The sequence below is a fragment of the Triticum dicoccoides genome, chromosome 7B (genome assembly GCF_002162155.2).
Source record: "Triticum dicoccoides isolate Atlit2015 ecotype Zavitan chromosome 7B, WEW_v2.0, whole genome shotgun sequence".
Lineage (NCBI taxonomy): Eukaryota > Viridiplantae > Streptophyta > Magnoliopsida > Poales > Poaceae > Triticum > Triticum dicoccoides.
This window is the reverse complement of record NC_041393.1, coordinates 365,685,945-365,712,206: the sequence shown is the minus strand read 5'-3', so window position 1 is coordinate 365,712,206 and position 26,262 is coordinate 365,685,945. Positions and strand designations below refer to the sequence as shown.

At 44.3% G+C, this 26,262-nt stretch overlaps 3 long non-coding RNA genes across 3 annotated transcripts; 1 reads left to right on the top strand and 2 right to left on the bottom strand.

Annotated features, from left to right (window-relative positions):
• Nucleotides 1–5,106: 5,106 nt before the first annotated feature.
• Nucleotides 5,107–6,529, bottom strand: LOC119335483. Its single transcript, XR_005161891.1, has 2 exons — nt 6,152–6,529; nt 5,107–5,644 (listed from the first exon to the last, which is right to left on the bottom strand). It is a non-coding gene; the product is annotated as an uncharacterized LOC119335483 (long non-coding RNA).
• Nucleotides 5,643–11,351, top strand: LOC119335485. Its single transcript, XR_005161893.1, has 2 exons — nt 5,643–5,806; nt 11,036–11,351. It is a non-coding gene; the product is annotated as an uncharacterized LOC119335485 (long non-coding RNA).
• A 3,392-nt stretch (nt 11,352–14,743) lies between these two features.
• LOC119335484 lies at nt 14,744–15,927 on the bottom strand. Its single transcript, XR_005161892.1, has 2 exons — nt 15,540–15,927; nt 14,744–15,032 (listed from the first exon to the last, which is right to left on the bottom strand). It is a non-coding gene; the product is annotated as an uncharacterized LOC119335484 (long non-coding RNA).
• Nucleotides 15,928–26,262: the final 10,335 nt, after the last annotated feature.

The window sequence follows — 26,262 nt, the reverse complement described above, 5'->3', positions numbered from 1 at the left end:
CACTGGCGGGGTCGTCTTTCTGCCCTTGGAGATCCCTGCGCCACCCGTAGGTAGCGCAGCTTCGTCCTTGGGCGCGGCAGCATGCGGACCGTCGTCGTCGCTGCGGACGCCGCCACTAGCCTGGCTTCTCGTATCAAGGTGGCGTCGACGATCTTGATCTCCTCCACCACCAGCGTCTGCCATGTCGCCCATCCGTGCTGGAACGGGCGGAGCGGCTTCGGACGAACCGAGCGCTACGATCGTCTTCTTCTTCAGAGCCATGGCGATGAAGAAAACTGTTGCACTAACTGATAGACTGGATTCTCACAACTTCTACCCCCCACCTGGCGCGCCAAAGATATCAGGGAAAAAGAACACCTATGGGATCAGGGGCGATCCCTTCTATGGTTGGCGGGGAGAGGAGCTGCACGAAGAGCGGATCTAGCAATCAGTGCGGGGGATTTTTACCCAGGTTCGGGCCGCAAAGATGCATAATACCCTAGTCCTGCTTGTGTGTATATTCTATGTTCCCGAGTTCTTGAACTAGCTGTGGTGCATGTCTAGCTCAAAAAGTCCGAATCCCCTCTCAGTATGCCTCAGGCCTCCTTTTATATGTCAAAGGGGTTGCCACAGCGGCACACAGGAGGTGGAGAGTATCTATAGTGTACATACTTATCGCGGGCGTTGTAGGACAAATGTGTTTAATGCGCTGCCTACGTGCCCCTTCACTTTATCGGGGACGACAACAGAAGTTGTCCCGTCCGTCGCCGCCCTTCCTTGCCTTGACACGTGTCCAGGCCGACGAGGCATGCAGTTCCACGCTGGCTAGCTAGCTGTTGTGTTGGCGCGGTGGTAGAGCCTCCACGAAGATCTGCATGTCGCCATGCAGGCGTCTGCCTAGTTGGCAAGCTGGTCGTCGCACTAGAGAGGTGGTGAGGTGGCAAAACCTTGTCAGGCGCGCGCCTGGTCGCGGCCCTGCAATCGTCCCCGGCAAGGCTTGCCAGGGGCCTCGTGGTCATCCCTGGCAAGGGTCTTGCAGGGGGTGTTCGTCTTCTGGTCCCAAGTGGACCCGCAGGCTATCAATCTTCACAAAGATCTACATGCTATCTTGCATGCGCCCTCTGAGCCTTGGCCTTGACGCTATTGTGTCAAAGCTCTTAGTCGTCAAGGGTGATGGCCTTGCTGGCGCTTCGTAGGTTGCCCCGGCAAGGCTCTTGCCGGGGCCACATAGGCTGCCCTCGGCAAGGATGTTGCCGGGGGAGGCCCAGTCCGTCCTCTACTCCTTGTTCTTTGACTTGATTGCTGTTTTGGTAGTCTTGTGTTTTGTCTTCTGCTGTCCTGCCGGGCCCGGCCACAGGCGTGGCTACAACTGCCTGTGCACAAGTAAGGGGTACAGAAGAGCCCATACTTTTGTACACCGACACACTCGAGCAAGAAAATAGCTTATTGAAGGGAATTACAGAGAAAGGTGTGTGCAAGAGTCTTGTCGGGAGTAAGAAATTTGAAGAAATTGTACGCAAGCAAGGAAGACACCGAAAGAATCAAGGTGTTGGTTTTGAATGAAAGTTTAATTCCAATGGATGAAGAAGATCAATACCTGATACGTCTCCAACGTATCTAAAATTTTAGATTGTTCCATGCTATTATATAATTTTATATGCATTATTATGCTATTTTATATCATTTTTTGGGACTAGCCTATTAACCTAGTGTCAATTGTCAGTTCATGTTTTTCCTTGTTTTTGTCTTTACAGAAAATCAATACGAAATAGAATCCAAACATAACAAAACTTTTTGACGATTTTTCTTGGACCACGACACCCTGGAACCTTCGGGAGGAGGCTAGAAGGGCCACAAGTCAACGACAAGCTCAGGGGCACCCCCAAGCTTGTGGGGCCCTCGTGGCTCCTCTAACCCTAATTCTTCTTCTATAAATTCTCAAATATTCCCTGTAGAACAGGGGGCACACCAAAAATACTTTTTCGCGGCCACAAGTTTCAGAACCACGAGATCCCATCTTGAGGCCTTTTCGGGTACTCTGCCAGAGGGGATTGATACGTCTCCAAAATATCTACTTTTCCAAACACTTTTGCCCTTGTTTTGGACTCCAACTTGCATGATTTGAATGAAATTAACCCGGACTGACGCTGTTTTCAGCAGAACTGTCATGATGTTGTTTTATGTGTAGAAAAGAAAAGTTCTCGGAATGTCTTGAAAATCCACGGAGGCACTTTTTGAATTAATAATAATTTCTGGGCAAAAGAAATACACCAGGGGGCCCAGGGCCTGTCCACGAGACAGGGCCCCCCCTAGGGCGCGCCCCCTATCTCGTGGGCCCCCTGGAGCTCCACCGACCTCAACCCCAACTCCATATATTCCGTTTCACGGAGAAAAAAATTAGAGAGAAAGTTTCATCGCGTTTTACGACACGGAGCCGCCGCCAAGCCCTAATCTCTCTCGGGAGGGCTGATCTGGAGTCCGTTCGGGGCTCCGGAGAGGGGGATTCGTCGCCGTCGTCATCATCAACCATCCTCCATCACCAATTTCATGATGCTCACCGCCGTGCGTGAGTAATTCCATCGTAGGCTTGCTGGACGGTGATGGGTTGGATGAGATTTACCATGTAATCAAGTTAGTTTTGTTAGGGTTTGATCCCTAGTATCCACTATGTTCTGAGATTGATGTTGCTATGACTTTGCTATGCTTAATGCTTGTCACTAGGGCCCGAGTGCCATGATTTCAGATCTGAACCTATTATGTTTTCATGAATATATGTTTGTTCTTGATCCTTCTTGCAAGTCTATAGTCACCTATTATGTGTTATGATCCGACAACCCCAAAGTGACAATAATCGGGATGCTTCTCGGTGATGACCGTAGTTTGAGGAGTTCATGTATTTACTATGTGTTAATGCTTTGGTCTGTTTCTCTATTAAAAGGAGGCCTTAATATCCCTTAGTTTCCACTAGGACCCCGCTGTCACGGGAGGGTAGGACAAAAGATGTCATGTAAGTTCTTTTCCATAAGCATGTATGACTATTTACAGAATACATGCCTACATTACATTGATGAATTGGAGCTAGTTCTGTGTCACCCTATGTTATAGCTATTACATGAGGAATCACATCCGGCATGATTATCCATCACTGATCCATTGCCTACGAGCTTTTCATATATTGTTCTTCGCTTATTTACTTTTCCGTTGCTACTGTTACAACTATTACAAAAACCCAAAAACATTTATCTTTATTGTTGCTATTGTTACCATTATTATCATACCACTTTTGCTACTAAACAATTTGCTGCAGATACTAAGTTATCCAGGTGTGGTTGAATTGACAACTCAACTGCTAATACTCAAGAATATTATTTGGCTCCCCTTATTTCGAATCAATAAATTTGGGTTGTACTTCACCCTCGAAAGCTGTTGCGATCCCCTACACTTGTGGTTTATCAAGGATTCGGCCACGAGGGCTTCCACATCAACCTTGTTGCCCTTCCGATGATGTGTGAGTAGTTTACCACAGACCTACGGGTCCATAGCTAGTAGCTAGATGGATTCTTCTCTCTCTTTGATCTTCAATACAATGTTCTCCTAGATGTTCTTGGATATCTATTCGATGTAATCTTGTTTTACGGTGCGTTTGTTGAGATCCGATGAATTGTGGGTTTATGACCAGATTATCTATGAATATTATTTGAGTCTTCTCTGGACTCTTTTATGCATGATTAAGATAGCTTTGTGTTTCTCTCCAATCTATTGATTTGGTTTGGCCAACTAGATTGATTTTTCTTGCCATGGGAGAGGTGCTTTGTAATGGGTTCCATCTCGTGGTGCTCAATCCCAGTGAGAGAAAGGGACATGACACGTATTTGTATTGTTGCCATTAAGGTAAAAGATATATTGTTGCCATTAAGGTAAAAGATGGGGTTTCTTCATATTGTTTGGATCTATGCCTCTACATCATGTTATCTTGCCTAAGAAGTTACTCCGTTCTTGTTAACTTAATACACTAGATGCATGCTGGATAGCGGCCGTTGTGTGAAGTAATAGTAGTAGATGCAGGCAGGAGTCGGTCTACTTGTCACGGACGTGATGCCTATATTCATGATCATTGCCTTAGATATCGTCATAACCATGCGCTTTTCTATCAATTGCTCAACATTAATTGCTACTTCTTGAGCTTGCGTTGTTTTTTCCCTTGAAGAGGAAAGGGTGATGCAGCAATGTAGAGATAAGTATTTCCCTTAGTTTGAAAACCAAGGTATCAATCCAGTAGGATATAATGCACAAATCACCGAATATCTGCACAAACAATCTAACAAACTTGCATCCAACGCGATAAAGGGGTTGTCAATTCCTTCACGGTTACTTGCAAAAGTGAGATCAGATAGAGATAGATAAACGATAGAGTAAATATTTTTGTATTTTTGGTTTATAGATTGAAAAGTAAAAGATTGCAAGAGTAGTAGATCGAAAACTAAAATTATAGATCGGAAACTTATATGATGGAAAATATACTCGGGGGCCATAGGTTTCACTAGAGGCTTCTCTCAAGATAGAAAATAATATGGTGGGTGAACAAATTACTGCCGAGCAATTGATAGAAAAGCGCAAAGTTATGACGATATCTAAGGCAGTGATCATGAATATAAGCATCACGTCCTTGTCAAATAGACCGAAACCATTCTACATCTACTACTATTACTCCACACATCGACCGCTATCCTGCATGCATCTAGAGTATTAAGTTCATAAATAACGGAATAACGCATTAAGTAAGATGACATAATGTAGAGGAATTAACTCAAGCAATATGATGAATACCACATCTTTTTATCCTCGATGGCAACAATACAATACATGCCTTGCCACCTCTACTGTCAATGGGAAAGGACACCGCAAGATTGAACCCAAAGCTAATCACTTCTCCCATTGCAAGAAAAACCAATCTAATTGGCCAAACCAAACCGATAATTCGAAGAGACTTGCAAAGATATCAAATCATGCATATAAGATGTAACGACCCGTATTTTTGTCACATAGTAATTCCACCCTTAATTAGATAATTAAGTACAATTTATTAAGCATCCTAAAAAAATACATTTTAGATTTCTTCAACAAGCATAACCACTCAAATATATATTTATATTCACACATCTCAAACAGTATAGTTGTACAGTTATATTACAAATCTTTGGAAACAAAAAAAATATAGGGAGACCAGACTATGCTAAGCTAAACAACAATGCCACATCAAACTTAGACCAACAAAAAAATATCTCTGGGTCAACCAGGACAGCAAGACACATTTGAGATACACATTTGACCACCACCATCACGTGCATAATATGTATATCAGTAGTCAATTGACCAACAGTTGGTCTAGGCATGGGCTGCAACTCCTAGCCAATAGAAAGGCTCCACAAAGGCAACACGGTAAAGAAGGGATGGGCAGCCATACCAGCCAAGGAAGAAAGGCTCCACAAAGGCAACACGGTAAAGAAGGGATGGGCAGCCATACCAGCCAAGGAAGAGGGTTTTCTGATATTAAAAGGAGAGAGAGCAGAGCAAGCCATTGCCAAGACTTCACACGTCGTCTCCATTCTTCCCCAAAAAGCCAAACCAGCAACTTGTCTTCCTCCCACTGTCTTAGTCTTTCTATCTGCAACCAACAAAGATCCAAGAACAATAAGTAGAGATGGTGACCTGAGAAATCATAGTAGATCAAAGGAGGAAGGCTAGAACAAGAAGTTAGCCAACTAGACTGGGATCTGGAAGTAGGAGCAGCACTAGAAGAAACAGCAGAGACGGCAAAAGAAGAAAGGTGAGTTCTTCTGTCATTCCTTTAGCACTCACACTCACAAAGAAGCCCAACCCAGATGCACCCACAATATTCCTCACTAGTTCTTCACAGATGCACACAAAAGCTAAATCATTCCAGTAGTATCAACTATCACAGATCTTAAAATCAACAGTACAAGAAAGCATGGATAGTGCCTTAAGCAAGTATAATAAAAGGAGACAAGATATTGTACAACATTAGTACACCCACATCTTGCACAAGAGAAATTGGTTCAGTACACACACATGCACATGAGACTAAATTAATTTACTAAATCTGAGTACTTGAGCATAAAAAAATAGGGAGAGGAACAAGCGCATCACTAACCTGCACTTATGCTCGATATGCTCCATGGCTATGCCTTTGAACTCTGATCTGCAACACCCAGCGCACCGCGGCCGCCAACGCCGGGAGCTTCGATCTGGAGCAGCGAAATCAAAGCCCAATAAGAGCCTCACCTGCAAGTCAAATCTGAGAGGGGATTAGAGAGTTTGGGGCTGAATCCTGAAAAAAAAATAGGGATTTGGATCAGGGGAGAGAGAGAGGGTGGAAGGTCCGGCAGCGGCGGAGCAGCATGTTTCCCCGTCACCGGCGGCATGGCCGGTCTGGCTAGTTTAGGAGCAGAGGAATAGGAGGGAGAGAAGACATGTACGTGTGTTCTGTTCTTGGTGGACTAGTACTGGTGTGTGTTGTGTTCGGTGGAGGACTAGTACAGGAGAGAGAGACTTGGAAATTGAGAAAGGGAGAGGGCACGTGTAGAATTGTGGTCTAGTAATTATCAGGTGCACATCTAATAATTATCTATTCTAAATCCACCTACTAATGCAAGCTTAGTAAAAAGAATACTAGGTAATAAAAGAAATAATAATGTTTGACTGTAGGATGACCACACTTCACCGACGTATATTTTTATTTCCCTCGTATTCACTCGACTTAGTCTCAAAATATATATATTTGCCGAACCGCAGGAAGCGAGTACAGTCCAAAGAAGGAGGCGCTACAAAAGCAAATCGAGTCCGGGTCTGAGTACGACAACTCACGCAAGCTCTTCTTGATCATGCTGACTAGAACTATTTTCAAAAAAAAATCTCTGATGTATCTTATCGTTGACTCCGCCTATGTTGTCTCAACATAGCCGGTCCCAAGCCCGGGTAAAGGAGGAGGGTTGTGATAGGCTTGGCGAGCCAACGTAAAAACTCAGCCACCCTTATGGAGATGAAACCCAAAAAATTTCGTTGGGGCGTAACCCTATCAGCGACGCGCCACATCGGAACCCGGGTGTGGTGGAAAATGGGCAAGGGCCGGGCCGTCACCCCCCAAGTGGCGCGCCGTATCTTGATCCAGATACGGTGGCAAGTGAGCGAGGATCAGGTCGTCGCATCCTTAGTGGCGCGCTACATCGGCGCCCGGATGTAGTGGAAAATGAGCAAGGGTCTTCGCATTTGACTCGACGAGTGCGAAGGGTAAGGAAGCTAGCCAAGCCTAGGAGGATTTGCTTAGGTAGCTGGAACGTAGGGTCTCTGACAGGGAAGCTTCGTGAGCTAGTTGATGCAGCAGTGAGGAGAGGTGTTGATATCCTTTGCATCCAAGAAACCAAATGGAGAGGACAGAAGGCGAAGGAGGTGGAGGATACCGGCTTCAAGCTGTGGTACACGGGGACGGCTGCAAACAGAAATGGCGTAGGCATCTTGATCAACAAGAGCCTCAAGTATGGAGTGGTAGACGTCAGGAGACGTGGGGACCGGATTATCCTGGTCAAGCTGGTAGCTGAGGACTTGGTTCTCAATGTTATCAGCGCATATGCCCCGCAAGTAGGCCACAATGAGAACACCAAGAGGGAGTTCTGGGAAGGCTTGGAAGACATGGTTAGGAGTGTACCGATTGGTGAGAAGCTCTTCATAGGAGGAGACCTCAATGGCCACGTGGGTACATCTAACACAGGTTTTGAAGGGGCGCATGGGGGCTTTGGCTATGGCATCAGGAATCAAGAAGGAGAAGATGTCTTAAGCTTTGCTCTAGCCTACAACATGATTGTAGCTAACACCCTCTTTAGAAAGAGAGAATCACATCTGGTGACTTTTAGTAGTGGCCAACACTCTAGCCAGATTGATTTCATCCTCTCGAGAAGAGAAGATAGGCGTGCGTGCCTAGACTGTAAGGTGATACCTGGGGAGAGTGTTGTACCCCAGCATAAGCTGGTGGTTGCTGACTTCCGCTTTTGGATTCGTGTCCAGCGGGATAAGCGTGCCAAGGTTGCTAGAACGAAGTGGTGGAAGCTCAAGGGGGAGGTAGCTCAGGTGTTCAAGGAGAGGGTATTTAAGGAGGGCCCTTGGGAGGAAGGAGGGGATGCGGACAATGTGTGGATGAAGATGGCGACTTGCATTCGTAAGGTGGCCTCGGAGGAGTTTGGAGTGTCCAGGGGAAGGAGAAGGGAAGATAAGGATACCTGGTGGTGGAATGATGATGTCCAGAAGGCGCTTAAAGAGAAGAAAGATTGCTTCAGACGCCTATACCTGGATAGGAGTGCAGACAACATAGAGAAGTACAAGATGGCGAAGAAGGCCGCAAAGCGAGCTGTTGGTGAAGCAAGGGGTCGGGCATATGAGGACCTCTATCAACGGTTAGGCACGAAGGAAGGTGAAAGGGACATCTATAAGATGGCTAAGATCCGGGAGAGGAAGACGAGGGATATTGGCCAAGTCAAATGCATCAAGGACGGAGCAGGCCAACTCTTGGTGAAGGACGAAGAGATTAAGCATAGATGGCGGGAGTACTTCGACAAGCTGTTCAATGGGGAGAATGAGAGTTCTACCATTGAACTGAATGACTCCTTTGATGAGACCAGCATGCGTTTTGTGCGGCGCATCCAGGAGTCTGAGGTGAAGGAGACTTTAAAAAGGATGAAAGGAGGCAAGGTGATGGGCCCTGATTGTATCCCCATTGAGGTGTGGAAAGGTCTCGGGGACATAGCGATAGTATGGCTAACCAAGCTTTTCAACCTCATTTTTCGGGCAAACAAGATGCCAGAAGAATGGAGACGGAGTATATTAGTACCAATCTTCAAGAACAAGGGGGATGTTCAGAGTTGTACTAACTACCGTGGAATTAAGCTGATGAGCCATACAATGAAGCTATGGGAGAGAGTCATTGAGCACCGCTTAAGAAGAATGACAAGCGTGACCAAAAATCAGTTTGGTTTCATGCCTGGGAGGTCGACCATGGAAGCCATTTTCTTGGTACGACAACTTATGGAGAGATATAGGGAGCATAAGGACTTGCATATGGTGTTCATTGACTTGAAGAAGGCCTATGATAAGATACCGCGGAATGTCACGCGGTGGGCCTTGGAGAAACACAAAGTCCCAGCAAAGTACATTACCCTCATCAAGGACATGTACAGTAATGTTGTGACAAGTGTTCGAACAAGTGATGTCGACACCGATGACTTCCCGATTAAGATAGGACTGCATCAGGGGTCAGCTTTGAGCCCTTATCTTTTTGCATTGGTGATGGATGAGGTCACAAGGGGTATACAAGGAGATATCCCATGGTGTATGCTCTTTGCGGATGATGTGGTGCTAGTTGACGATAGTCGGACGGGGGTAAATAGGAAGTTAGAGTTATGGAGACAAACCTTGGAATCGAAAGGGTTTAGGCTTAGTAGAACTAAAACCGAGTACATGATGTGCGGTTTCAGTACTACTAGCTGTGAGGAGGAGGAGGTTAGCCTTGATGGCCAGGTGGTACCTCGGAAGGACACCTTTCGGTATTTGGGGTCAATGTTGCAGGAGGATGGGGGTATTGATGAAGATGTGAACCATCGAATCAAAGCCGGATGGTTGAAGTGGCGCCAAGCTTCTGGCATTCTCTGTGACAAGAGAGTGCCACAAAAGCTAAAAGGCAAGTTCTACAGGACGGCGGTTCGACCCGTAATGTTGTATGGCGCGGAGTGTTGGCCGACTAAAAGGCGACATGTTCAACAGTTAGGTGTGGCGAAGATGCGTATGTTGAGATGGATGTGTGGCCACACGAGGAAGGATCGAGTCCGGAATGATGATATACGAGATAGAGTTGGGGTAGCACCAATTGAGGAGAAGCTTGTCCAACATTGTTTGAGATGGTTTGGGCATATTCAGCGCAGGCCTCCAGAAGCTCCAGTGCATAGCGGACGGCTAAAGCGTGCGGAGAATGTCAAGAGAGGGCGGGGTCGACCGATTTTGACATGGGAGGAGTCCGTTAAGAGAGACCTGAAGGATTGGAGTATCGACAAAGAGCTAGCTATGAACAGGGGTGCGTGGAAGCTTGCTATCCATGTGCCAGAGCCATGAGTTGGTTGCGAGATCTTATGGGTTTCACCTCTAGCCTACCCCAACTTGTTTGGGACTAAAGGCTTTGTTGTTGTTGTTGTTGTATCTTATCATTGGCTTGCATAAAATGTTTTTGAGATAAGTTGTGTGGAGTGAGTGTTGGCAAATAGTTGGGTTAGCTGATGGAGCAGCTAATCCATTTTTTTATAATTATTTGGTGGGTAGAGGGTGCCCGGAATGGATATACTGGAAGGTGGGGCCCTCTACATATGGCTATGATATTAATATTAAATAACTTTCACTCGTTTTATGCGTCGTACAACCATATCAACCATGGTCTCGTCTATGACGGGTTGAGCCCAATACCATCAATTTATTATACTCTCCACATGGGTAAGTAGTAGTAGGATGAGCGATGAGTCCCAAGCTAATGCCGGATGGGTGCATTAGCAAGCGCTATATATTAAGCGTTGGTGGAGTGCGGGTTCCGAAACCCGACACAACGGCTAGTGACACTAGCCGGGTGGAGATATAATATACACAATGGGAAAAAGCTTAGGTTCTAACCATGTCTCGCATCTAAGGAAATGCATATGGCAATTATGGTTTCGAGCTCTATGGATAAAGTGATACAAACTCTGCAGAGTTAAAGAAAAACATGAATTCATGCCAGTCTCTTGGATTGGAGACTACGGGGATCTATTAGTGGTCTATCTCGCAATACGAGTGTTTGATAGCTTTTATAAATTGAAATGGACTTCCGCAACAAATGTTTATTTTGAAAGATGTTGAGTTGAGGTAGGACTTGTTGATTTATATTGAGCTATCATGAGTGTTGCATTTTGCTATTTGAGCTTGCTGAGTACTTTGTACTCACTCTTGCTATTAATCATCTTTTTCATAGAGCAAAGCTTGTATGAGAATCCTACTGCACCAAGTGAGGAGAGCAATGGTGATGGCTACAACTACACAGGGGACCTAGACGTGGATCCATCTAGTGCTATGTACGATCTGGATGCCACATATGGGGGTTGGGATGAATAAGTAACTATGACCTAGCTATGTAATCCAGGAACTATTTTATCATCATCTATCTGGTACTTCTAGTTGGAACTCCGGTGTTAGGAGATGTAATAATTTGGCGAACATGTGAGAAGCCTACTTGAGACTTTTAGCCCTGCGTGGCATGGTATTGTAATATAAAGGACCATCTCTAACTATTTCCCTGCTGCATATCTCTGACATGGATTATTATTTGACAAAACAATATTTTGTCAAGAAATAATCCAAGGACTAGTGTCATTATCTATAATAATAATGACATGGGTCTTCACAGGTGGTATCAGAGCCATGGTTTCGAGGGCCACGCAGATAGTTAGAGACGGTTGTAATAGTTTAGGTTGAACCCATACTTGCTATATTGCACCACTAATTAATTCCACCTCACCAAACGTACCACCTACACCACCCCAGCCATTACCTAAACATATAGCTGAACTAGAACCAGCCCTACAGCCAAATATAGAGCAGCAACAGCTACACCACTTCCCTATTCCACGACTACACCAACCTGACTTTATCCACCCACACATGAGTGTCAGCTCGAGGGAGTACAAGGAGGCTGCTACCTATGCAAGGGTACTTGGGCTTGGCGCGAGTGGCAGCGACGGAAGTAATGGAAGTGGCAGCGGTAGCAACAATGGCGTGGCAGCGGTAGCAACAATGGCAGTGGTAGCGGCATCACTTAATCAAGTTCCAATCTGCCAGACTCTTAGGCGTGGGACACCTTGGCCATAGACTAGTCTTTTGGGATCAGCGGTAGTTAGTGTAGTGGCAGCCTGAACATGTGGGTTTATGTAAGGTATGTGTGAACTGGAAGGCAGAGTTTGTCCCCTATGTACTAGTAGGATCTGAACCCTAGTTGTAATGCAGTTATGCCCTTAATTAAGACTTATGTGACGTATTGGTTGTAATATAAGTGCTTGTTCTGTAGTATATAACTTGTGTGCATTAGGAGGCTCGTAGTACCTTACTATTGTGTGCTTTAGTGAGTAAGACAGAGGAGGACATAATCCTACAAGACAGAAGTAATAGGTTTGCCATTGTCCTATGAGAGACACATGAGTAATTAGAGTTGTATCATTCTGGTTAGTAAGAGGCAATTGCCACCAGGATTGCACTCCATGTCTGGTTACTACAAATTAAGGATAGCATGCTATTTATTGATATCACTTGCACTTCTGCTTGCTGATTGAATCAATAATCATGCAAATAAGTAACCAACAAAAAAAATGCAGGATGAATAACAATGGTTTGAGTGAGCAAGACCTTATCTTTCGTTTGGGATCAAGCGCCCATGATCAGCATGGGGGTACTCCAGCTTCAGAAGATCAAAGTGTTCTACCTAGACCGGTGCAACTTCCAAGCAACCCAGAAGTTGGCAATGATGGAACTTCTGGACTTATGGGTGGAGAAGGCAATCTGGGAGATGTCCTTAAGTTCATGGAGAATTCTCGAAGGGAGTCCCAAGATAACGAGAACCGCTTGCTCGAAGCGATACTGACAAGACTAGTTCCTGGAGGAGCACACCTACCCGGTGCGGGAGTTAGCTTGGGAGAATTTTTGAAAACTCAGCCACCCACATTCTCCAAGGCGGTGGATCCACTAGAGGCGGATGGCTGGCTATTAGAAGTAGAACATAATCTAGAAACCGTAGGGTGCTCAAATGAAGAGAAGGTGAGATATGCATCGCACCAGTTAACCGGACCAGCAGCAGCTTGGTGGAGAAATTTCAGCCTTAACCGAGCAAATAATCAGCCTATCACATGGGAGGAGTTCAAGAAGAATTTCTGTCAAACCCATATTCCAAAGGGAAAGATGGATATCAAAAAGAGGGAGTTTCGCAATCTAACTCAAGGTAGCAAGAGGATAAACGACTACCTAAACCAATTTAATGATTTGGCAAGGTATGCTCCAGATGATGTGAACACAGAAGCCAAGAAGGTGAAAAAGTTTATGGAGGGGCTGCATCCATTCCTGAAAATGCACCTCTCAATTCACGGGATCAGCCAGTTTCAAGACCTTGTCAACAGGGCCTTCGTACTGGAGAATGAACATGCCAACCTAAGTGAAGAGAGAAGGAAGAAAGCTAGGGTAGATCCACACCCCATGATGCAGCACCCACGTCTTATGATGCATGGACCAGTGCGTCCTCATATGCCACCACCACGGCCTAGATTCCCTACTCAGCCAACCTTTGTTCCTAAATGTGGGAAGTGTGGAAAGGGTCATGCTACTCGTGATTGTATGACCGGTACAGGACTTTGCTTCAATTGTGGGAGACCAGGACACCACAAGCTCAATTGCACCTCTCCTCCCGCAAATCCTACAAGGCCACCTATGCAGCAGACTCAAGTGCATCGTCCACCAGCTGGGCGAGGACAAGGCGGACCTATGAGCTATGCAGCAAGAGGAGTTGGGCATGGAGGACAAGTAGGAGGACAGCCAAGGCTGAATTATATGGCTGCAGAGCAACTAGAAGAAGCTACAGATGTTGTCATCGGTAAACTACTCATTCCTCCTTCAGTTGGTACAATTCTTTTTGATACCGGTGCCGCTCACTTGTTTATTTCTCAAGATTTCGTGAATAAGAATGGATTAACATGCACACCGTTGGAAAAAGCTTTAGGAGTTAACTCACCTGGAGGGAAGATTACAGTAGAGGCAATGTGCAGAAATCAACCAATAACAATCCACAACACCAATTTTTTAGCAAACCTGCATGTCATAGAGATGTCAGGGTTAGAAATAATCCTTGGGATGGATTGCTTGGCTGCTAATGGAGTGATAGTAGATTATGAACATAAAGGTGTGTATAAAAGTATTACCAATGAGAGGGGTTCGACGCTTTGGAATCAAAGGGAAGCTAAGTCCTAGATATGTTGGGCCCTTTAAAATTTTAGAGGAGGGGAAATCTGCTTATAAGTTGGAATTACGACAACACCTATCAAGGATTCATGGTATCTTCCACATATCTCAACCTAGGAAATGCAACAAGCCACCACCACAAGTGTCACACTTGGAAATTGAATTGCAACCAGGCCCGACCTATGAAGAACGACCATTGAAGATACTACAAGTTGAAAACTGCAAGCTCAGGACAAGAACAATTCGATTCTTCAAGGTTTAATTAAAGGGCCACTCAGTCTGTGAGGCAATGTGGGAGAAGGAGAAAGACCTACGAGCGACCTACTCAAACCTTTTCATGTAGGTTTTGATTTCGAGGACGAAATCTTTTTCTAAGGAGGGTAGGATGTAACGACCCGTATTTTTGTCATATAGTAATTCCACCCTTAATTAGATAATTAAGTACAATTTATTAAGCATCCTAAAAAAATACATTTCAGATTTCTTCAACAAGCATAACCACTCAAATATATATTTATATTCACACATCTCAAACAGTACAGTTGTACAGTTATATTACAAATCTTTGGAAACAAAAAAATATATAGGTAGACCAGACTATGCTAAGCTATACAACAATGCCACACCAAACTTAGACCAACAAAAAAATATCTCTGGGTCAACCAAGACAGCAAGACACATTTGGGATACACATTTGACCACCACCATCACGTGCATAATATGTATATCAGTAGTCAATTGACCAACAGTTGGTCTAGGCATGGGCTGCAACTCCTAGCCAATAGAAAGGCTCCACAAAGGCAACACGGTAAAGAAGGGATGGGCAGCCATACCAGCCAAGGAAGAGGGTTTTCTGATATTAAAAGGAGAGAGAGCAGAGCAAGCCATTGCCAAGACTTCACACGTCGTCTCCATTCTTCCCCAAAAAGCCAAACCAGCAACTTGTCTTCCTCCCACTGTCTTAGTCTTTCTATCTGCAACCAACAAAGATCCAAGAACAATAAGTAGAGATGGTGACCTGAGAAATCATAGTAGATCGAAGGAGGAAGGCTAGAACAAGAACTTAGCCAACTGGACTGGGATCTGGAAGTAGGAGCAACACTAGAAGAAACAGCAGAGAAGGCAAAAGAAGAAAGGTGAGTTCTTCTGTCATTCCTATAGCACTCACACTCACAAAGAAGCCCAACCCAGATGCACCCACAATATTCCTCACTAGTTCTTCACGGATGCACACAAAAGCTAAATCATTCCAGTAGTATCAACTATCACAGATCTTAAAATCAACAGTACAAGAAAGCATGGATAGTGCCTTAAGCAAGTATAATAAAAGGAGACAAGATATTGTACAACATTAGTACACCCACATCTTGCACAAGAGGAATTGGTTCAGTACACACACATGCACATGAGACTAAATTAATTTACTAAATCTGAGTACTTGAGCATAAAAAAATAGGGAGAGGAACAAGCGCATCACTAACCTGCACTTATGCTTGATATGCTCCATGGCTATGCCTTTGAACTCTGATCTGCAACACCCAGCGCACCGCGGCCGCCAACGCCGGGAGCTTCGATCTGGAGCAGCGAAATCAAAGCCCAATAAGAGCCTCACCTGCAAGTCAAATCTGAGAGGGGATTAGAGAGTTTGGGGCTGAATCCTGAAAAAATAGGGATTTGGATCAGGGGAGAGAGAGAGGGTGGAAGGTCCGGCAGCGGCGGAGCAGCATGTTTCCCCGTCACCGGCGGCATGGCCGGTCTGGCTAGTTCAGGAGTAGAGGAATAGGAGGGAGAGAAGACATGTACATGTGTTCTGTTCTTGGTGGACTAGTACTCGTGTGTGTTGTGTTCGGTGGAGGACTAGTACAGGAGAGACAGACTTGGAAATTGAGAAAGGGAGAGGGCACGTGTAGGATTGTGGTCTAGTAATTACCAGGTGCACATCTAATAATTATCTATTCTAAATCCACCTACTAATGCAAGCTTAGTAAAAAGAATACTAGGTAATAAAAGAAATAATAATGTTTGACTGTAGGATGACCACACTTCACCGACGTATATTTTTATTTCCCTCGTATTCACTCGACTTAGTTCTCGAAATATATATATTTGTCGAACCGCAGGAAGCGAGTACAGTCCAAAGAAGGAGGCGCTACAGAAGCAAATCGAGTCTGGGTCTGAGTACGACAACTCAGGCAAGCTCTTCTTGATCATGCTGACTAGAACTATTCTTAAAAAAAAATTCTTTGCTGTATCTTATCATCGACTTGCATAAAATGTTTTTGAGATAAGTTGTGTGGAGTGAGTGTTGGCAAATAGTTGGGTTAGCTGATGGAGCAGCTAATCCATTTTTTTATAATTATTTGGTGGGTAGAGGGTGCCCGAAATGGATATACTGGAAGGTGGGCCCTCTACATATGGCTATGATATTAATATTAAATAACTTTCACTCGTTTTATGCGTCCTACAACCGTTTCAACCATGGTCTCGTCTATGACGGGTTGAGCCCAATACCATCAAGTTATTATACTCTCCACATGGGTAAGTAGTAGTAGGATGGGCGATGAGTCCCAAGCTAATGCCGGATGGGTGCATTAGCAAGCGCTATATATTAAGCGTTGGTGGAGTGCGGGTTCCGAAACCCGACACAACGGCTAATGACACTAGCCGGGTGAAGATATAATATACACAATGGGAAAAGGCTTAGGTTCTAAACCATGTCTCGCATCTAAGGAAATGCATGCGGCAATTATGGTTCCGAGCTCTATGGGTAAAGTGATACAAACTCTGCAGAGTTAAAGAAAAACATGAATTCATGCCAGTCTCTTGGATTGGAGACTACGGGGACCTATTAGTGGTCTATCTCGCAATACGAGTGTTTGATAGCTTTTATAAATTGAAATGAACTTCCGCAACAAATGTTTATTTTGAAAGATGTTGAGTTGAGGTAGGACTTGTTGATTTATATTGAGCTATCATGAGTGTTGCATTTTGCTATTTGAGCTTGCTGAGTACTTTGTACTCACTCTTGCTATTAATCATCTTTTTCATAGAGCAAAGCTTGTATGAGAATCCTACTGCACCAAGTGAGGAGAGCAATGGTGATGGCTACAACTACACAGGGGACCTAGATGTGGATCCATCTAGTGCTATGTACGATCTGGATGCCACATATGGGGGTTGGGATGAATAAGTAACTATGACCTAGCTATGTAATCCAGGAACTATTTTATCATCATCTATCTGGTACTTCTAGTTGGAACTCCGGTGTTAGGAGATGTAATAATTTGGCGAACATGTGAGAAGCCTACTTGAGACTTTTAGCCCTGCGTGGCATGGTATTGTAATATAAAAGACCATCTCTAACTATTTCCCTGCTGCATATCTCTGACATGGACTATTATTTGACAAAACAATATTTTGTCAAGAAATAATCCAAGGACTAGTGTCATTATCTATAATAATAATGACATGGGTCGTCACATAAGAATTCAGAGAAAATTCAAATAATATTCATAGATAAGCTGGTCATAAATCCATAATTCATTGGATCTCGGCAAACATTTGCAAAAAAAAGTATTACTTCGAATAGATCTCCAACAGCAGCGAGGAAAACATGGTATTGAGAATCAAAGAGAGCGAGAGACCCGTAGGTCTGTGGTAAACTACTCACGCAGTCACGCTTCATCAGAAGGGCAATGGTGTTGACGTAGAAGCCCTCCATGATTGAATCCCCCTCCGGCAGGACGCCGGAAAAGGCCCCTAGATGGGATCTCACGGGTACAGAAGGTTGCGGTGGTGGAAAAATGCTTTCGTGGATGCCTCTATTGGTTTGGGGATATATGGGAATATATAGGCGAAAGAATTAGGTCAGGAGGTGCACGAGGGGCCCACAACAGTGGGGGGCGCACCCTCCGTCCTTGTGGCCGCCTCGTGGCTCCTCGGACTTCATCTCCAAGTCTCCTCGTTGTCTTCTGGTCCAAGAAAAATCATCGCGAAGGTTTTATTCTGTTTGGACTCCATTTGGTATTCCTTTTATGCGAAACACAAAAATAGGGGAAAAACCAGAACTGGCCCTGGGCTCTAGTTTAATAGGTTAGTCCCAAAAATAATATAAAATAGCATATTAATGCATATAAAACATCCAAAACAAATAATATAATAGCATGGAACAATAAAAAATTATAGATACGTTGGAGACGTATCAAGCATCCCCAAGCTTAATTCCTGCTCGTCCTTGAGTAGGTAAATGATAAAAATAGAATTTTTGATGTGGAATGCTACCTAACATATTTATCCATGTAATTTCCTTTGTTGTGGCATGAATGTTCAGATTCGTAAGATTCAAAACAAAAGTTTAATATTGACATAAAAACAACAATACTTGAAGCATACTAATAAAGCAATTATCTCTTCTCAAAATAACATGGCCAAAGAAAGCTATTCCTACAAAATCATATAGTCTGGCTATGCTCCATCTTCATCATACAAAATATTCAAATCATGCACAACCTCGGTTTCAGCCGAGCAATTGTTTCATACTTTGGTATTCTCAAACTTTTTCAACTTTCACGCAATACATGAGCGTGAGCCATGGACATAACATTATAGGTGGAGTAGAATATGGTGGTTGTGGAGAAGACAAAAAGAGGGAGATAGTTCCACATCAACTAGGCGTATCAACGGGCTATGGAGATGCCCATCAATAGATATCAATGTGACTGAGTAAGGATTGCCATGCAACAGATGCACTAGAGCTATAAGTTTATGAAAGCTTAAAAGAAAACTAAGTGGGTGTGCATCCAACTTGCTTGCTCAGGAAGACCTAGGGCAAATTGAGGAAGCCCATCATTGGAATATACAAGCCAAGTTCTACAATGAAAAAATCCCACTGGTATATGAAAGTGATATCATAGGAGAGTCTCTATCATGAAGTATATGAAAGTGTGGAAAAAGGATAGTAACATTGCCCCTCCTCTCTTTTTCTCTCATTTTTTTATTTGGGCATTTCTCATTTTTTGGCCTCTTTTGTTTTCTTTTTTTAATTATTTTTCATCCGGAGTCTCATCCCGACTTGTGGGGGAATCATAGTCTCCATCATCCTTTCCTCACCGGGACAATGCTCTAATAATGAAGATCATCACACTTTTATTTACTTACAACTCAAGAATTACAACTCAATACTTAGAACAAAATATGACTGTATATGAATGCCTCCGGCAGTGTACCGGGATGTGCAATGAATCAAGAGTGACATGTATGAAAGAATTATGAAAGGTGGCTTTGCCACAAATACGATGTCAACTACATGATCATGCAAAGCAATATGACAATGATGAAGCGTGTCATAATAAATGGAATGATGGAAAGTTGAATGGCAATATATCTCAGAATGGTTATGGAATGTTATAATAGGTAGGGATGGTGGCTGTTTTGAGGAAGGTATATGGTGGGTGTATGGTACCGGCAAGAGTTGCGCGACACAAGAGAGGCTAGCAATGGTGGAAGGTGAGAGTGCGTATAATCTATGGACACAACATTAGTCATAAAGAACTCACATACTTATTGCAAAAATCTATTAGTTATCAAAAAAAAGTACTACGCGCATGCTCGTAGGGGAAGGGTTGGTAGGAGTTAACCATCGCGCGATCCTGACCTCCACACAAAGGATGACAATCAAAAAATAAATCATGCTCCGACTTCATCACATAATGGTTCACCATACGTGCATGCTACGGGAATCACAAACTTTAACACAGGTATCTCTCAAATTCACAACTACTCACTAGCATGACTCTAATATCACCATCTTCATATCTCAAAACAATCATAAAGAATCAAACTTCTGATAGTATTCAATGCACTTTATATGAAAGTTTTTATTATATCCCTCTTGGATGTCTATCATATTAGGACCAAATTTATAACCAAAGCAAATTACCATCATGTTTAGAGACTCTCAAAATAATATAAGTGAAGCATGAGAGTTCATCAATTTCTATAAAATAAAACCACCGCCATGCTCTAAAAAGATATAAGTGAAGCATTAGAGCAATATGAAGGAAATATGCCCTAGAGGCAATAATAAAGTTATTATTTATTTCCTTATTTCATGATAAATGTTTATTATTCATGATAGAATTGTATTAACCGGAAACTTAGTACATGTGTGAATACATAGACAAAACATAGTGTCCCTAATATGCCTCTACTTGACTAGCTCGTTAATCAAAGATGGTTATGTTTCCTAACCATAGACATGTGTTGTCATTTGATAAAGGGGGGTCACATCATTAGGAGAATGATGTGATGGACATGACCCATCCGTTAGCTTAACATTATGATCGTTACAGTTTCATTGCTACTGCTTTCTTCATGACTTATACATGTTCCTTAGACTATGAGATTATGCAACTCCTGAGTACCGGAGGAACACCTTGTGTGCTATCAAACGTCACTACGTAAAAGGGTGATTATAAAGATGCTCTACAGGTGTCTCTGAAGGTGTTTGTTGGGTTGGCATAGATCGAGATTAGGATTTGTCACTCCGTGTATCGGAGAGGTATCTCTGGGCCCTCTCGGTAATGATCATCACTATAAACCTTGCAAGCCATGTGACTAATGAGTTAGTTACGGGATGAAGCATTACAGAACGAGTAAAGAGACTTGCCGGTAACGATATTGAACTAGGTATGATGATACCGACGATCGAATCTCGGGCAAGTAACATACCGATGACAAAGAGAACATCATATGTTGTTATGCGGTTTGACCGATAAATATCTTCATAGAATATGTAGGAGCCAATATTAGCATCCAGGTTCCGCTATTGGTTATTGATCGGAGATGAGTCTCAGTCATGTCTACATAGTTTTTGAACCCGTAGGGTCCGCACGCTTAACGTTCAATGACGATATGTATTATGAGTTATGTGTTTTTGATGACCGAAGTTTGTTTGGAGTCCCAAATGAGATCACGGACATGACGAGGTGTCGAGATATAAAGATTGATATATTGGACTATGTTATTCGGACACTGGAAGAGTTCCGGGAAGTTTCGGGTAAAACCGGAGTGCCGGAGGGGTTACCGGAACCCCCCGGGGAACTAATGGGCCACCATGGGCCTTAGTGGAGAGAGAGGAGGGCGGCCAGGGCAGGCCCCCCCTTGGAGTCCGAATAGGACAAGGGAAGGGGGGCGGCGCCCCCTTTCCTAATCCCTCTCCCTCTCCTTACTCCCCCCTCTCTCCCTTGTGGTGGAATCCTACTAGGACTAGTAGTCCTAGTAGGACTCCTCTCTTGGGGCGCGCCCTAGGGGCCGGCTGGCCTTCCCCTTGCTCCTTTATATACGGGGGCAGGGGGGCACCCTAGAACACACAAGTTTCTCTTAACCGTGTGCGGTGCCCCCCTTCATAGTTACACACCTCGATCATATCATCGTAGTGCTTAGGTGAAGCCCTGCGCCGGTAACATCATCATCACCGTCACCATGCCATCATGCTGACGGAACTCACCCTTGTCCTCAACTGGATCAAGAGCACGAGGGACGTCATCGAGCTAAACGCGGAGGTGCCGTACATTCAGTACTTGATCGGTTGGATCGCGAAGAAGTTCGACTACATCAACCGCGTTATTGAAACGCTTCCGCTTTCGGTCTACGAGGGTACGTGAACACACTCTCCCCTTTTTGTTATGCATCACCTAGATAGATCTTGCGTGATCGTAGGATTTTTTTTGAAATTACTGCGTTCCCCAACAGTGGCATTCGAGCCAGGTCTATGCGTAGATGTTATATGCATGAGTAGAACACAAAGAGTTGTGGGCGATAATACTCATACTGTTTACCACCAATGTCTTACTTTGATTCGGCGGTATTGTTGGATGAAGCGGCCCGGACCGACATTACATGACCGCGTTCATGAGACTGGTTCTACCGACGTGCTTTTGCACATAGGTGGCTGGCGGGTGTCTGTTTCTCCAACTTTAGTTGAATCGAGTTTGACTATGGACGATCCTTGTTGAAGGTTAAAACGGCACACTTGATGAAAAATCATTGTGGTTTTGATGCGTAGGTAAGAACGGTTCTTGCTAGAAGCCCGTAGCAGCCACGTAAATCTTGCAACTACAAAGTATAGGACGTCTAACTTGTTTTTGGAGGGCTTGCTGTGATGTGATATGGTCAAGGCATGATGTGATATAAATTGTTGTATGAGATGATCATGTTTTGTAACAAAGTTATCGGCAACCGGCAGGAGCCATATGGTTGTCGCTTTATTGTATGCAATGCAATCGCCATGTAATTGTTTTACTTTATCACTAAGCGATAGTGATAGTCGTAGGAGTAATAGTTGGCGAGACGACAACGATGCTAGCATGGAGATCAAGGTGTCGCGCCGGTGCCGATGGAGATCATGATGATGCTTCGGTGATGGAGATCATGAGCACAAGATGAGGATGTCCATATCATGTCACATATTTTGACTGCATGTGATGTTTATCTTTTATGCATCTTATTTTGCTTAGTACGACGGTAGCATTATAAGATGATCCCTTACTAAATTTCGTGGTATAAGTGTTCTCTCTGAGTATGCACCATTGCTACAGTTTGTTGTGCCGAGACTTCACGTGATGATCGAGTGTGATAAGCTCTACGTTCACATACAACGGGTGCAAGCCAGTTTTGCACACGCAGAATACTCGAATTAAACTTGACGAGCCTAGCATATGCAGATATGGCCTCGGAACACTGAGACCGAAAGGTCGAACGTGAATCATATAGTAGATATGATCAACATAGTGATGTTCACCATTGAAAACTACTCCATCTCACGTGATGATTGGACATGGTTTAGTTGATTTGGATCACGTGATCATTTAGATGACTAGAGGGATGTCTATCTAAGTGGGAGTTTTTAAGTAATATGATTAATTGAACTTTAATTTATCATGAACTTAGTCCTGATAGTTATTTTGCATGTCTATGTTATTGTAGATCAATGGCCCGTGCTACCGTTACTTTGAATTTTAATGCGTTCCTAGAGAAAGCTAAGTTGAAAGATGATGGAAGCAACTAAACGGACTGGGTCCGTAACTTAAGGATCATCCTCATTGCCACACATAAGAATTATGTCCTGGAAGCACCGTTAGGTGCCATGCCTGCTGCAGATGCTATTGATGACGTTAAGAACGTCTAGCAGAGCAAAGCTGATGACTACTCGATAGTTTAGTGTGCCATGCTTTACGTCTTAGAATCGAGACTTCAAAGACATTTTGAACGTCATGGAGCATATGAGATGTTCCAAGAGTTGAAGTTAATATTTCAAGAAAATGCCCGAGTTGAGAGATATGAAGTCTCCAACAAGTTCTACAGCTGCAAAATGGAGGAGAATAGTTCTGTCAGTGAACACATACTCAGAATGCCTGGGTACCATAACCACTTGACTCAGCTGGGAGTTAATCTTCCTGATGATAGTGTCATTGACGGAGTTCTTCAATCACTGCCACCAAGCTATAAAAGCTTCGTGATGAACTATAATATGCAAGGGATGAACAAGACAATTCCCGAGCTCGTCACAATGCTAAAGGCTGCGGAGGTAGAAATCAAAAAGGAGCATCAAGTGTTGCAAGTCTTGACCTAAGCCTGAAACTGAGTGCTTCTACTGCAAAGGGACTGGTCACTTGAAGCGGAACTGCCCCAAGTATTTGGCGGATAAGAAGGATGGCAAAGTGAAAGGTATATTTGATATACATGTTATTGATGTGTACCTTACTAATGCTCGTAATAGCGCCTGGGTATTTGATACTGGTTTTGTTGCTCATATTTGCAACTCAAAACAGGGGCTACAGATTCAACGAAGATCGACTAAGGATGAGGTGACGATGCGTGTGGGAAATGATTCCAAGGTCGATGTGATCGCCATCGGCACGCTACCTCTACATCTACCTAGAGGCAATAATAAAGTTATAATTTATTTTATTATTTCATGATAAATGTTTATTATTCATGCTAGAATTGTATTAACCGGAAACTTAGTACATGTGTGAATACATAGACAAAACACAGTCTCCCTAGTATGCCTCTACTTGACTAGCTCGTTAATCAAAGATGGTTATGTTTCCTAACCATAGACATGTGTTGTCATTTGATAAACGGGGTCACATCATTAGGTGAATGATGTGATGGACATGACCCATCCGTTAGCTTAGCATTATGATCGTTACAGTTTCATTGCTACTGCTTTCTTCATGACTTATACATGTTCCTCAGACTATTAGATTATGCAACTCTTGAATACCGGAGGAACACTTGTGTGCTATCAAATGTCAGAACGTAAAAGGGTGATTATAAAGATGCTCTACAGGTGTCTCTGAAGGTGTTTGTTGGGTTGGCATAGATCGAGATTAGGATTTGTCACTCCGTGTATCGGAGAGGTATCTCTGGGCCATCTTGGTAATGCTCATCACTATAAGACTTGCAAGCAATGTGACTAATGAGTTAGTTACAGGATGAAGCATTATGGAAAGAGTAAAGAGACTTGCCGATAACGAGATTGAACTAGGTATGATGATACCGACGATCGAATCTCAGGCAAGTAACATACCGATGACAAAGGGAACAACGTATGTTGTTATGCGGTTTGACCGATAAAGGTCTTCGTAGAATATGTAGGAGCCAATATGAGCATCCAGGTTCCGGTATTTGTTATTGACCGGAGATGAGTCTCGGTCATGTCTACATAGTTCTTGAACCCGTAGGGTCGGCACGCTTAACGTTCGATGATGATATGTATTATGAGTTATGTGTTTTTGATGACTGAAGTTTGTTCCGAGTCCCGGATGATATCATGGACGTGACGAGGAGTCTCGAAATGGTCGAGACATAAGTATTGATATATTGGACCATGTTATTCGGGCACCGGAAGAGTTCTGGGAAGTTTCGGGTAAAACCAAAGTGCTGGAGGGGTTACCAGAACCACCCGGGGAACTAATGGGCCACCATGGGCCTTAGTGGAGAGAGAGGATGGTGGCTAGGAAGGCCCCCCCTTGGAGTCCGAATAGGACAAGGGAAGGGGGGGGCACCCCCTTTCTTACTCCCTCTCCCTCTCCTTCCTTCCCCTTCTCTCCCTTGTGGTGGAATCCTACTAGGACTAGTAGTCCTAGTAGGACTACTCTCTTGGGCTGCGCCCTAGGGGCCAGCCGGCTTCACCCTTGCTCCTTTATATACGGGGGCAGGGGGGACCCTAGAACACACAAGTTTCTCTTAACCATGTGCGGTGCCCCCCTCCACAGTTACACACCTCAATCATACCATCGTAGTTGTCGGATTTCGGGTTCTACAAACCCTTGATAGATTCGAACTCTAGGGTGCGTGCGGAGATCTCAACCTACCCAGCCTGTCTACTCGCGACCTTCTAAGCCTAGCACGTCGAGCTCAAAGGGACAGAGATACACATCAGTTTATCCTGGTTTAGGCCACCGTCCGGTGTAATACCCTACTCCAGCGTTTTGGTGGATTGCCTCGAAGGACTGAGGGTGAACTAGTACAGTGGATGAACTGGCCTCAGGAGGTGAGGTGTTCTTGAGCTCAAGAGGGCTGGTGAGGTGGTCGGATGAGAATGGATCCGATCTGTTCCCGTTAGCACCTATGGTAGTGGCTAAGTCCTATTTATAGTGGCCTTGGTCCTCTTCCCAAATGTTGGCGGGAAGGGATCCCACAACGGCCAGATTTGAAGGAGGACAGGAAGTACATCCTATCCTGACTAAAGTGGTCTTCGCTTGCGAAAAGCCTCTGGTCATGATGCTGCGGTGGGCTCGATGATGACCTCCGTCCTGGCGGTCTTGGTCTCGTTACACCAGAATGGAAACCTTTGGCTGATTCCTCGGGACTCTACGCCTACTGCTTGCCTCCGTTGCACCAAAGAGGAAACTGGTACTCTGCCCCCGCTGTCGCCCGCCTGACATTGGTCGTCATGGCTCACGTCAGCTGAAACTCGTGAGGTGCACCTTGCATAGAACTCTCCGCCCCTCGGGAGCCAGCCTGAGGAGGCTGATCCCCTTGGAGGTCTTGGCGTCGTCCGCCTCGCAAGGCTTGCCCCCTTGCAAGGATCTCTAGTTGTCGAAGCTAAAGCTGGGTCGTACTAGGCCGTCGATGAAGGCATGTAGTGGGCCGCAGGCAGGCAAGTCTGGGTACCCCCTTATCCAGAACGCTGAC